This window comes from Oncorhynchus mykiss, chromosome 21 (assembly GCF_057628025.1).
Source record: "Oncorhynchus mykiss isolate SJ-2025 chromosome 21, ASM5762802v1, whole genome shotgun sequence".
Classification (NCBI taxonomy): Eukaryota; Metazoa; Chordata; class Actinopteri; order Salmoniformes; family Salmonidae; genus Oncorhynchus; species Oncorhynchus mykiss.
This window is the reverse complement of record NC_143042.1, coordinates 34,710,714-34,720,151: the sequence shown is the minus strand read 5'-3', so window position 1 is coordinate 34,720,151 and position 9,438 is coordinate 34,710,714. Positions and strand designations below refer to the sequence as shown.

General features: G+C 41.7%; 1 long non-coding RNA gene across 1 annotated transcript in view; it reads right to left on the bottom strand.

Annotated features, from left to right (window-relative positions):
- Nucleotides 1–284: 284 nt before the first annotated feature.
- The window catches only part of LOC110500418 (uncharacterized), a 28,699-nt gene continuing 19,545 nt past the window's right edge, over nt 285–9,438 (bottom strand). Inside the window, exons 2-5 of the long non-coding RNA XR_002470101.3 lie at nt 7,923–7,994; nt 7,811–7,843; nt 6,273–6,376; nt 285–487 (exon numbers count right to left, since the gene is read on the bottom strand). This is a non-coding gene — a long non-coding RNA (uncharacterized LOC110500418). The remainder of the gene's footprint in view (nt 488–6,272; nt 6,377–7,810; nt 7,844–7,922; nt 7,995–9,438) is intronic.

Below are 9,438 nucleotides of genomic sequence, written 5' to 3'. Positions count from 1 at the left end.
AGCCAATCAGAAACGAGTATTCAACAATGTCATAGTATATAATCTGTAATATATAAATATATATATATATATATATATATATATATATATATATATATATAGAACAAAAATATAAAACACAACAATTTTACAGTTCATACAAGGAAATCAGTTCATTTAAATAAATTCATTAGGCCCTAATCTACAGATTCTACATGACAGGGACGCAGCCATGGGTGGGCATAGGCCCACCCACTTGGGAGCCAGGCCCACCCTCTGAGGAGCCAGGCCCAGCCAATCAGAATTTTTTTTTTTCCCAGAAAATGACTTTATTAACGACAGAAATACTCCTCAGTTCCATCAGCAGTCCGGGTGGCTGGTCTCAGACGATCCTGCTGGTAAAATTGCCGGATGTGGAGGTCCTGCGCTGGCGTGGTTACACATGGTCGGCAGTTATGGGGCCGGTTGGACGTACTGCCAAATTCTCTAAAACAACGTTGGAGGCGGCCTATGGTAGAGAAATTAAAATTACATTCTCTGGCAACAGCTCTGGTGGACATTCCTGCAGCCAGCATGCCAATTGCACGCTCCCTCGAAACTTGAGACATCTATGGCATTGTGTTGTGTGACAAAACTGCATATTTTAGAGTGGCCTTTTATTGTCCCCATCACAAGGTGCATCTGTATATTGATCATGCTGTTTAATCAGCTTCTTGATCTGTGACTCCTGTCAGGTGGATGGATTATCTTGGCAAAGGAGAAATGCACACTAACAGGGATGTAAAGAAATTTGTGCACAACATTTGAGAAAAATAATATTTTTGTGCATATGGAACATTTCTGGGATCTTTTATTTCAGCTCATGAAACATGGAACTAAAACTTGTTGCGTTTATATTTTTGTAATGTGATTTTATTATATTACATTATTATACGATTTTGTTATGTTAATATGTTAGTATATAATATGTTAGTTATAAGTCATTTATGATACAATGCTTTGTTATTATATACTGAGAGTACAAAACATTAGGAACATCATCCTAATATTGAGTTACACCCCCGTTTACCCTCAGAACAGCCTCAATTCGTACACAATCCATCTTTCAATTGTCAAGGTTTAAAAATCCTTCTTTAACCTGTCTCCTCCTCTTCATCTACACTGATTGAAGTGGATTGAACCAGTGACATCAATAAGGGATCATAGCATTCACCTGGATTCAACTGGTCAGTACAGTGGGGCAAAACAGTATTTAGTCAGCCACCAATTGTGTTTTTCTGCAAAGGGACCAGGACGACTGATCCGTGTAAAGGAAAGAATGAATGGGGCCATGTATCGTGAGATTCTGAGTGAAAACCTCCTTCCCTCAGCAAGGGCATTGAAGATGAAACGTGGCTGGGTCTTTCAGCATGACAATGATCCCAAACACACCGCCCGGGCAACGAAGGAGTCGCTTCGTAAGAAGCATTTCAAGGTCCTGGAGTGGCCTAGCCAGTCTCCAGATCTCAACCCCATAGAAAATCTTTGGAGGGAGTTGAAAGTCCGTGTTGCCCAGCAACAGCCCCAAAACATCACTGCTCTAGAGGAGATCTGCCTGGAGGAATGGGCCAAAATACCAGCAACAGTGTGTGAAAACCTTGTGAAGACTTACAGAAAACATTTGACCTCTGTCATTGCCAACAAAGGGTATATAACAAAGTATTGAGATAAACTTTTGTTATTGACCAAATACTTATTTTCCACCATAATTTGCAAATAAATTCATTAAAAATCCTACAATGTGATTTTCTGGATTTTTTTTCCCTCATTTTGTCCGTCATAGTTGAAGTGTACCTATGATGAAAATGACAGGCCTCTCTCATCTTTTTAAGTGGGAGAACTTGCACAATTGGTGGCTGACTAAATACTTTTTTGCCCCACTGTATATACAGTGCCTTGCGAAAGTATTTGGCCCCCTTGAACTTTGCGACCTTTTGCCACATTTCAGGCTTCAAACATAAAGATATAAAACTGTATTTTTTTGTGAAGAATCAACAACAAGTGGGACACAATCATGAAGTGGAAGGACATTTATTGGATACTTCAAACTTTTTTAACAAATCAAAAACGGAAAAATTGGGCGTGCAAAATTATTCAGCCCCTTTACTTTCAGTGCAGCAAACTCTCTCCAGAAGTTCAGTGAGGATCTCTGAATGATCCAATGTTGACCTAAATGACTAATGATGATAAATACAATCCACCTGTGTGTAATCAAGTCTCCGTATAAATGCACCTGCACTGTGATAGTCTCAGCGGTACGTTAAAAGCGCAGAGAGCATCATGAAGAACAAGGAACACACCAGGCAGGTCCGAGATACTGTTGTGAAGAAGTTTAAAGCCGGATTTGGATACAAAAATATTTCCCAAGCTTTAAACATCCCAAGGAGCACTGTGCAAGCGATAATATTGAAATGGAAGGAGTATCAGACCACTGCAAATCTACCAAGACCTGGCCGTCCCTCTAAACTTTCAGCTCATACAAGGAGAAGACTGATCAGAGATGCAGCCAAGAGGCCCATGATCACTCTGGATGAACTGCAGAGATCTACAGCTGAGGTGGGAGACTCTGTCCATAGGACAACAATAAAGGCCAGATATTGCACACATCTGGCCTTTATGGAAGAGTGGCAAGAAGAAAGCCATTTCTTAAAGATATCCATAAAAAGTGTCGTTTAAAGTTTGCCACAAGCCACCTGGGAGACACACCAAACATGTGGAAGAAGGTGCTCTGGTCAGATGAAACGAAAATTGAACTTTTTGGCAACAATACAAAACGTTATGTTTGGCGTAAAAGCAACACAGCTGAACACACCATCCCCACTGTCAAACATGGTGGTGGCAGCATCATGGTTTGGGCCTGCTTTTCTTCAGCAGGGACAGGGAAGATGGTTAAAATTGATGGGAAGATGGATGGAGCCAAATACAGGACCATTCTGGAAGAATGTAAGAGTCTGGTTCTGGAAGAACCTGATGGAGTCTGCAAAAGACCTGAGACTGGGACGGAGATTTGTCTTCCAACAAGACATTGATCCAAAACATAAAGCAAAATCTACAATGGAATGGTTCAAAAATAAACATATCCAGGTGTTAGAATGGCCAAGTCAAAGTCCAGACCTTAATCCAATCGAGAATCTGTGGAAAGAACTGAAAACTGCTGTTCACAAATGCTCTCCATCCAACCTCACTGAGCTCGAGCTGTTTTGCAAGGAGGAATGGGAAAAAATGTCAGTCTCTCGATGTGCAAAACTGATAGAGACATACCCCAAGCGACTTACAGCTGTAATCGCAGCAAAAGGTGGCGCTACAAAGTATTAACTTAAGGGGGCTGAATAATTTTGCACGTCCAATTTTTCCGTTTTTGATTTGTTAAAAAAGTTTGAAATATCCAATAAATGTCGTTCCACTTCATGATTGTGTCCCACTTGTTGTTGATTCTTCACAAAAAAATACAGTTTTATATCTTTATGTTTGAAGCCTGAAATGTGGCAAAAGGTCGCAAAGTTCAAGGGGGCCGAATACTTTCGCAAGGCACTGTAGCTAGGTTTCCATGCAAAATGCAAAAGATTTTCATGTGAATATTATAAAATCTGCATAAAACAATAATTCCCACCAGAGAAATCTTCCCATCAAACTGACTTTTTGCTGATAAAAAGCTGTGCATGAGGATGTTTTGAACAGAAAGATTACTTTTACCGTTAAATTCCAATGTACTGAATGAAAAATTAAAGTTAAATGCGTTTCTGTTGATGGTTTTGTCACAAAAACTGTATTGTTAAGTAACAAACTCTGAGGACGCACACAGCACTGATAACACTCTTGGTTAAATCCTTGGAGAGAACCTCGTTCCCAGTCTCAATTGCTACTGCATATAGGTTTGAAGAGAGAGCAGGCTGGTAGGCCAGATTACCTTGGAGATGCTGGAGCTGGCTACAACTAGATATTATTTAGTATCAGGTAGTTGGTTGGGAGGACGGAATACTAATATGATGAAGAGAATGTAACCTAAACAGAGGTCATTGTGGCTAAGAGAGAGTGAGAGATGGGAGAGTGAGAGATGGGATGAGATGGGATGAGAAGGGTGTGAGATGAAAGAGGAGCGCTTTGTAGTGCCAGGGAGGTTATGGGACAAGGGGAGAGGGAGCGAGAGAAAGAGGGAGCGAGAGAAAGAGGGGGAGAGAGAAGGAGAGATGGAGCTGTAAGCCCAGAGGGTGATTTATCAGCGTCTCCCACTGGGCAGTGTGTGCGTGCATGCATGCGTATGTGTGTGTGTGTGTGTGCGTGTGCATTTGCATTTACGAATGGTATTGTGCCGTGGTTGCCCTGCAACTAGCCTCAGAGCTGGACTGAATGTCAATGAGAAGAGAACTCCAGAAGAGAACAAAACCAATGGTTAGGAGAGAGAAGAGAGGACAGAAACAGGTCAAGGGGGCCAGAAGGGAGGTAGGAAGTGAGGGAGTATTTTAGAAGAAATGAGTGAGAGGGAAAGAAAGGGAGTCTGTGTGTGAGACAGTGTGGTCGTGGAGTAGAGGAGGAGGAGAAGAGAGGAGGGTGAGCTAGTGCTTAGGGCTGTTTTGTTTCCTGCCTTTTTTCTCCCTTTGGCGATGCACAGTCACTGAGGGATGGAGGGAGGGAGAGGATTAGTTATATCTCCCTCTGATGCCGTCCCTCGCTTTTATATTCCACTCTCCATACATCCTCTGTCATTATCAGTTCCTCTACCGCTCTTTCCATCCCTCTCTCCCTCCTGAGCCATTATCGAGGTCAGACAATAAAGTGTTAGTCCACAATATATCCACAGAGTGGTAGTCAACCAGGAATATCCCTGTATAACACAATACACACAGGACCACAAAGCTGACTATACATCTGCTTTTGAAAATCACAAAGTTCATTTTAAGTGACAAATCTAACATCAGCAATGTCTGGGTTTTTTTCAATCTTGGAAAATCCCCATGCTTTACACATTTGACAGGGGGAGGGTGCAAGAGAGTGAAGAAAAGAGAGAGGAGAGAAGGTGGGAGAAAGAAAGAAAGAAAGAAAGAAAGAAAGAAAGAAAGAAAGAAAGGAACCGAGCGAGAGAGGGAAAGAGAGAGCGAGGGGGACAGAGAGAGTGAGAGGGTGGTAGTAATAGAGAGCCAAAAGGAGAGGTACAGAGCGAGGAGGGGGAGAAACAGAGAGAGGGAGAGAAAAAAATAGGAAAAGGGAGAGGGAGTAACAGAAAGAAAGTGGGAAAGAGGGAGAGAGAGGCAGTGTGAAAGAGATCTGTGCTGATGTCTTATTGAATGCCCCTGCTTTCAATACACTTTAATCAGTGTAGAGGAAGGGGAGGAGACAAGTTAAAGAAGGATTTTTAAGCCTTGAAACAATTGAGACATGGATTGTGTATGTGTGCCATTCAGAGGGTTAAAGGGCAAGACAAAATATTTAAGTGCCTTTGAATGGGGTATGGTAGTAGGTGCCAGCCACACTGGTTTGTGTCAAGAACTGCAACGCTGCTGGGTTTGTCAGGCTCAACAGTTCCCTGTGTGTGGTCCACCACCCAAAGGACATGCAGCCAACTTGACACAACTGTGGGAAGCTTTGGGGTCAACATGGGCCTTGAACTTGAAGAGTCCATGCCCTGACAAATTTGTTCTGAGGGCAAAAGGGCTGGGGGGGGGGGGGGGGGGGGGGGGGGGGGGGGGGGTGCAACTCAATATTAGTAAGGTGTTCCTACTGTTTGACTACTTAACAAATACCAAAACATAGTTTTGGGATGAAATTTTCCTTCAAGTAGGTCAGGCAGGATGTTGTGATTTCACTCCCAATGCAATCGCCCACAGGGCCAATCACGTTGGAGTGGGGACACAACCCCTAGCTGCCAATGCCTCAGGAAAACTAAAATTCTCCCAAAGTTCTGCAGCTGTCTCAACAAAGCTGTCATCAAGGCAAAGGGTGGCTCCTTTGAAGAATCTAAAACATGCAAAGTTGATATTTCTAACATTGGCTGTACAAACACATATGTAAGTTTCTCTACACCGTATTGCTTCTAAACACCAGGGCCTTGATTCATTATGATCTAAAAAAAGGAAAACTGATCCTAGATCAGCACTCCTACTCTGAGACGCTTTATGAATGCGGGCCCTGCTCTCTCCTCACATGGGGAAGAGCAGGAAACCATTGAAGGTGGTGATCAGTTCCTCAACCCCAATGGGAGTGCGATCGATGAGGGTCACCCAGACCTGATTCCCCACCTCCAAGGACACGGTACTCACCATGTCATCACCATCGCTGGAGTTGTGATCATATCCATTGGCAATAGCTGTTCCATTTCTCTTGTAGTGGTTGAAAGTGAATTAGTAGACTCCTTTAACTGGTGCTGTAAAGATCCATGTGACAGAGACCATTGAGAGGAAAGACATTATTGTGGAGGAGGGAAAGCTTATTTTGATCAAAATGACAGAGAAGATGACACAAAAAGTGCATGTGTTTGTGTTGTATTCGTTGCCAATGTTTATATTGACTTTCTTGTGACTAAGGTGATAGTGGTGCCATGGGGTCAAAGAGTCCCACCATCAAGTCTAACTGAAAAATATACCTTTGGTAAAACAGGAACTAGGTACAGTTCATTCAGAAAGAATTCAGACCAATTGACTTGTTTTCACATTTTGTTACATTACAGTCTTATTCTAAAATAAATTAAATATTTTTTTTCTACATCAATCTACACACAATACGCCATAATGGCAAAGTGAAAAAAAGGTGTTTAGAAATTTTTGCAAATGTATTCAAAAACAAAAAACAGAAATACCTTATTTACATAAGTATTCAGACCCTTGCTATGAGACTCAAAATTAAACTAATGTGCATCCTGTTTCCATGGATCATCCTTGAGATGCTTCTACTACTTGATTGGAGTCCACCTGTGGTAAATTCAATTGATTGGACATGATTTGGAAAGGCACACACTTGTTTGTAATAAGGTCCCACAGTTGACAGTGCGTGTAAGAGCAAAAACCAAGCCATGAGGTCAAGGGAATTGTCTGTAGAGCGCCGAGACAGGATTGTGTCGATGCACAGATCTAGGGAAGGGTAACAAAACATTTCTGCAGGACTGAATGTCCTTGAGTGGCCCAGCCAGAGCCTGCACTTGAACCTGATCGAACATCTCTGCACAGACCTGAAAATAACCGTGCAGCAACGCTCCCCAACCAACCTGACAGAGGTTGAGAGGATCTGCAGAGAAGAATGTTAGAAACTCCCCCAAACACAGGTGTGCCAAGCTTGTAGCGTCACACCCACAAAGACTCTAAGCTGTAATCGCTGCCAAAGGGGCTTCAACAAAGTACTGAGTAAAGGGTCTGAATACTGATGTAAACATAACATTTCGGTCAAACATGTATAAAAACCTGTTTTTGTTTTGTCATTATGGGGTATTGTATGTAGATTGATGAGGGATTTTTTTAATTGGATTTTTAAATGTTTTAAATAAGGCTGTAACGCAACAATATGTGGAAAACAGTCACCGGTCTGAATACACTGTATAATTAAAAAAGGTACAAACTTCATCAAGTCTAACTGAAAAAGCTACCTTCGGCTGATCTGTGGGGATAACAGACATAAAAAGGGACTGAAACTAAATATTTTCACAGCCACAAAGGAAAGTTCAACTCCATAAGAGGAGCGAGCGTATTGTCTCTTAACAAGCAAAATGTTACTTTTCAGCCATAACATACATTGGCGAAATTGCAACAATAGAAACGTTGACTTTTAAAATCATTGTGGATTTTGTTTTCATTGTCGGCACCTTTACCTTTCTTCCGCGGGTCCACATAAACCTTTGCATCTGTAACGAAACAGCATAGGTAAGAACTGTTCAACCTTCCTTTGACTGCATTACCGCAAACACAAAACGACTACATTACCATCACTCCTTTCCTGCACGTTTTATCTTTTCCTTCTGGTTGTAGATGTCATCCAGCTGTTTATCTTTGAATCTACATTAAAAAAAAAATTAAAAAATGTAAAGGTAGGCCTTCACATAAGGACATCCAACATCAATCTCTTTCTCTATACAATAGCCAGTGACCACATTTGAAAAAAATAACATTTACATTATAATTTGTAGCTAATCACAGATTTAAAACATGTTCCCTGAGGGATCCTTGGAATACATTGAGGGTGTAATACAATAGAATACAATGTAATATTATTAATAAACCATTTATGTTCTTAATCCTGGGCAACATGGACCTGGGAGGCTCAAAGGGATATTGGTATTCAGTGTTCCACCAATGAGTCATGCTTTAACTTTATACTTCTTGCCTGATCTTCTTGTAGTCTGCCATTTTTCTCCATATTTATTATTTTAACATACAGTGCTGCTTGAAAGTATGTGAACCCCTTGTGCAATTACAGATTTGACCATAAACGTCATTTAATCAGAATCCGTCTTTTTGATCTGACATAACAGGTTTATATTTACCAATACCATATGCTGGTGTAAGGAAAGCATACGTGTAGTAGAACAACACAATTAAAAAGGAATTGGTGCAGGTGCAAAAATAAGTGAACCCCGAGTTGCATTGTGTTAAATCAAGTAGGTAAGTAGAATCAGGTGGGTAAATAATTGGGTACCAATTGAACCAATCAAAGTAGAACTTGTTAGGTAAGAGTTTGGGCGGGACTCTGATAAAGAGATAAGAAACCTGGTCAGTTTGGATTTACCCATCCAGGTGAATGCGAAGCACACCATGCTGAGAGGAAAGGAGATCTCAGAGGACATCAGGATGAGGGTAGTGAGAGCACATCAGTCTGGGGAAGGCTATAAAATTATCTCAAAAAGATTTGAGCTCCATCAGTCCACTGAGGCAAATCATTTACACATGGAGAGCATTTAACATGACAGCAACTCGGCTTAGAAGTGGACGCCCTTCCAAAATATCACCAAGAGCCACAAGAACAATAGTAAATCAGGTAAAAGCCAACCCAAACATAACATCTAGAGATTTGCAGACCACCCTTGCTGCGTCTCGGGTAACTGCATGCTTCAACAATAAGAACACTGAATTGAAATGCCATTCTTGGGAGGGTTCCTAGGAAGAAGCCTCTGCTGTCAAAAAAAGAACCAATCTTCCCTTCTTAACTTTGCCAGAGACCACTGGGACAAACCTGAAGGTTTCTGGAAGTCCATTGTCTGGACCGATGAGTCCAAAATTGGTCTCGATCCTTATTGGTCACAATCAACAGCGCTATATTTGCCGAAAACCCAACACTGCCTACCACCAAAATAACCTTATCCCAACAGTCAAGCATGGTGGTGGGAATGTCAAGATCTGGTGCTGCTTTTCCTCCTCTGGACTTGGACGACTCCACATCGTCAAGGGAACCATGAATTCTGAGGTATTACCAGGAGATTCTTGAACAGATGCCAGGCCATCA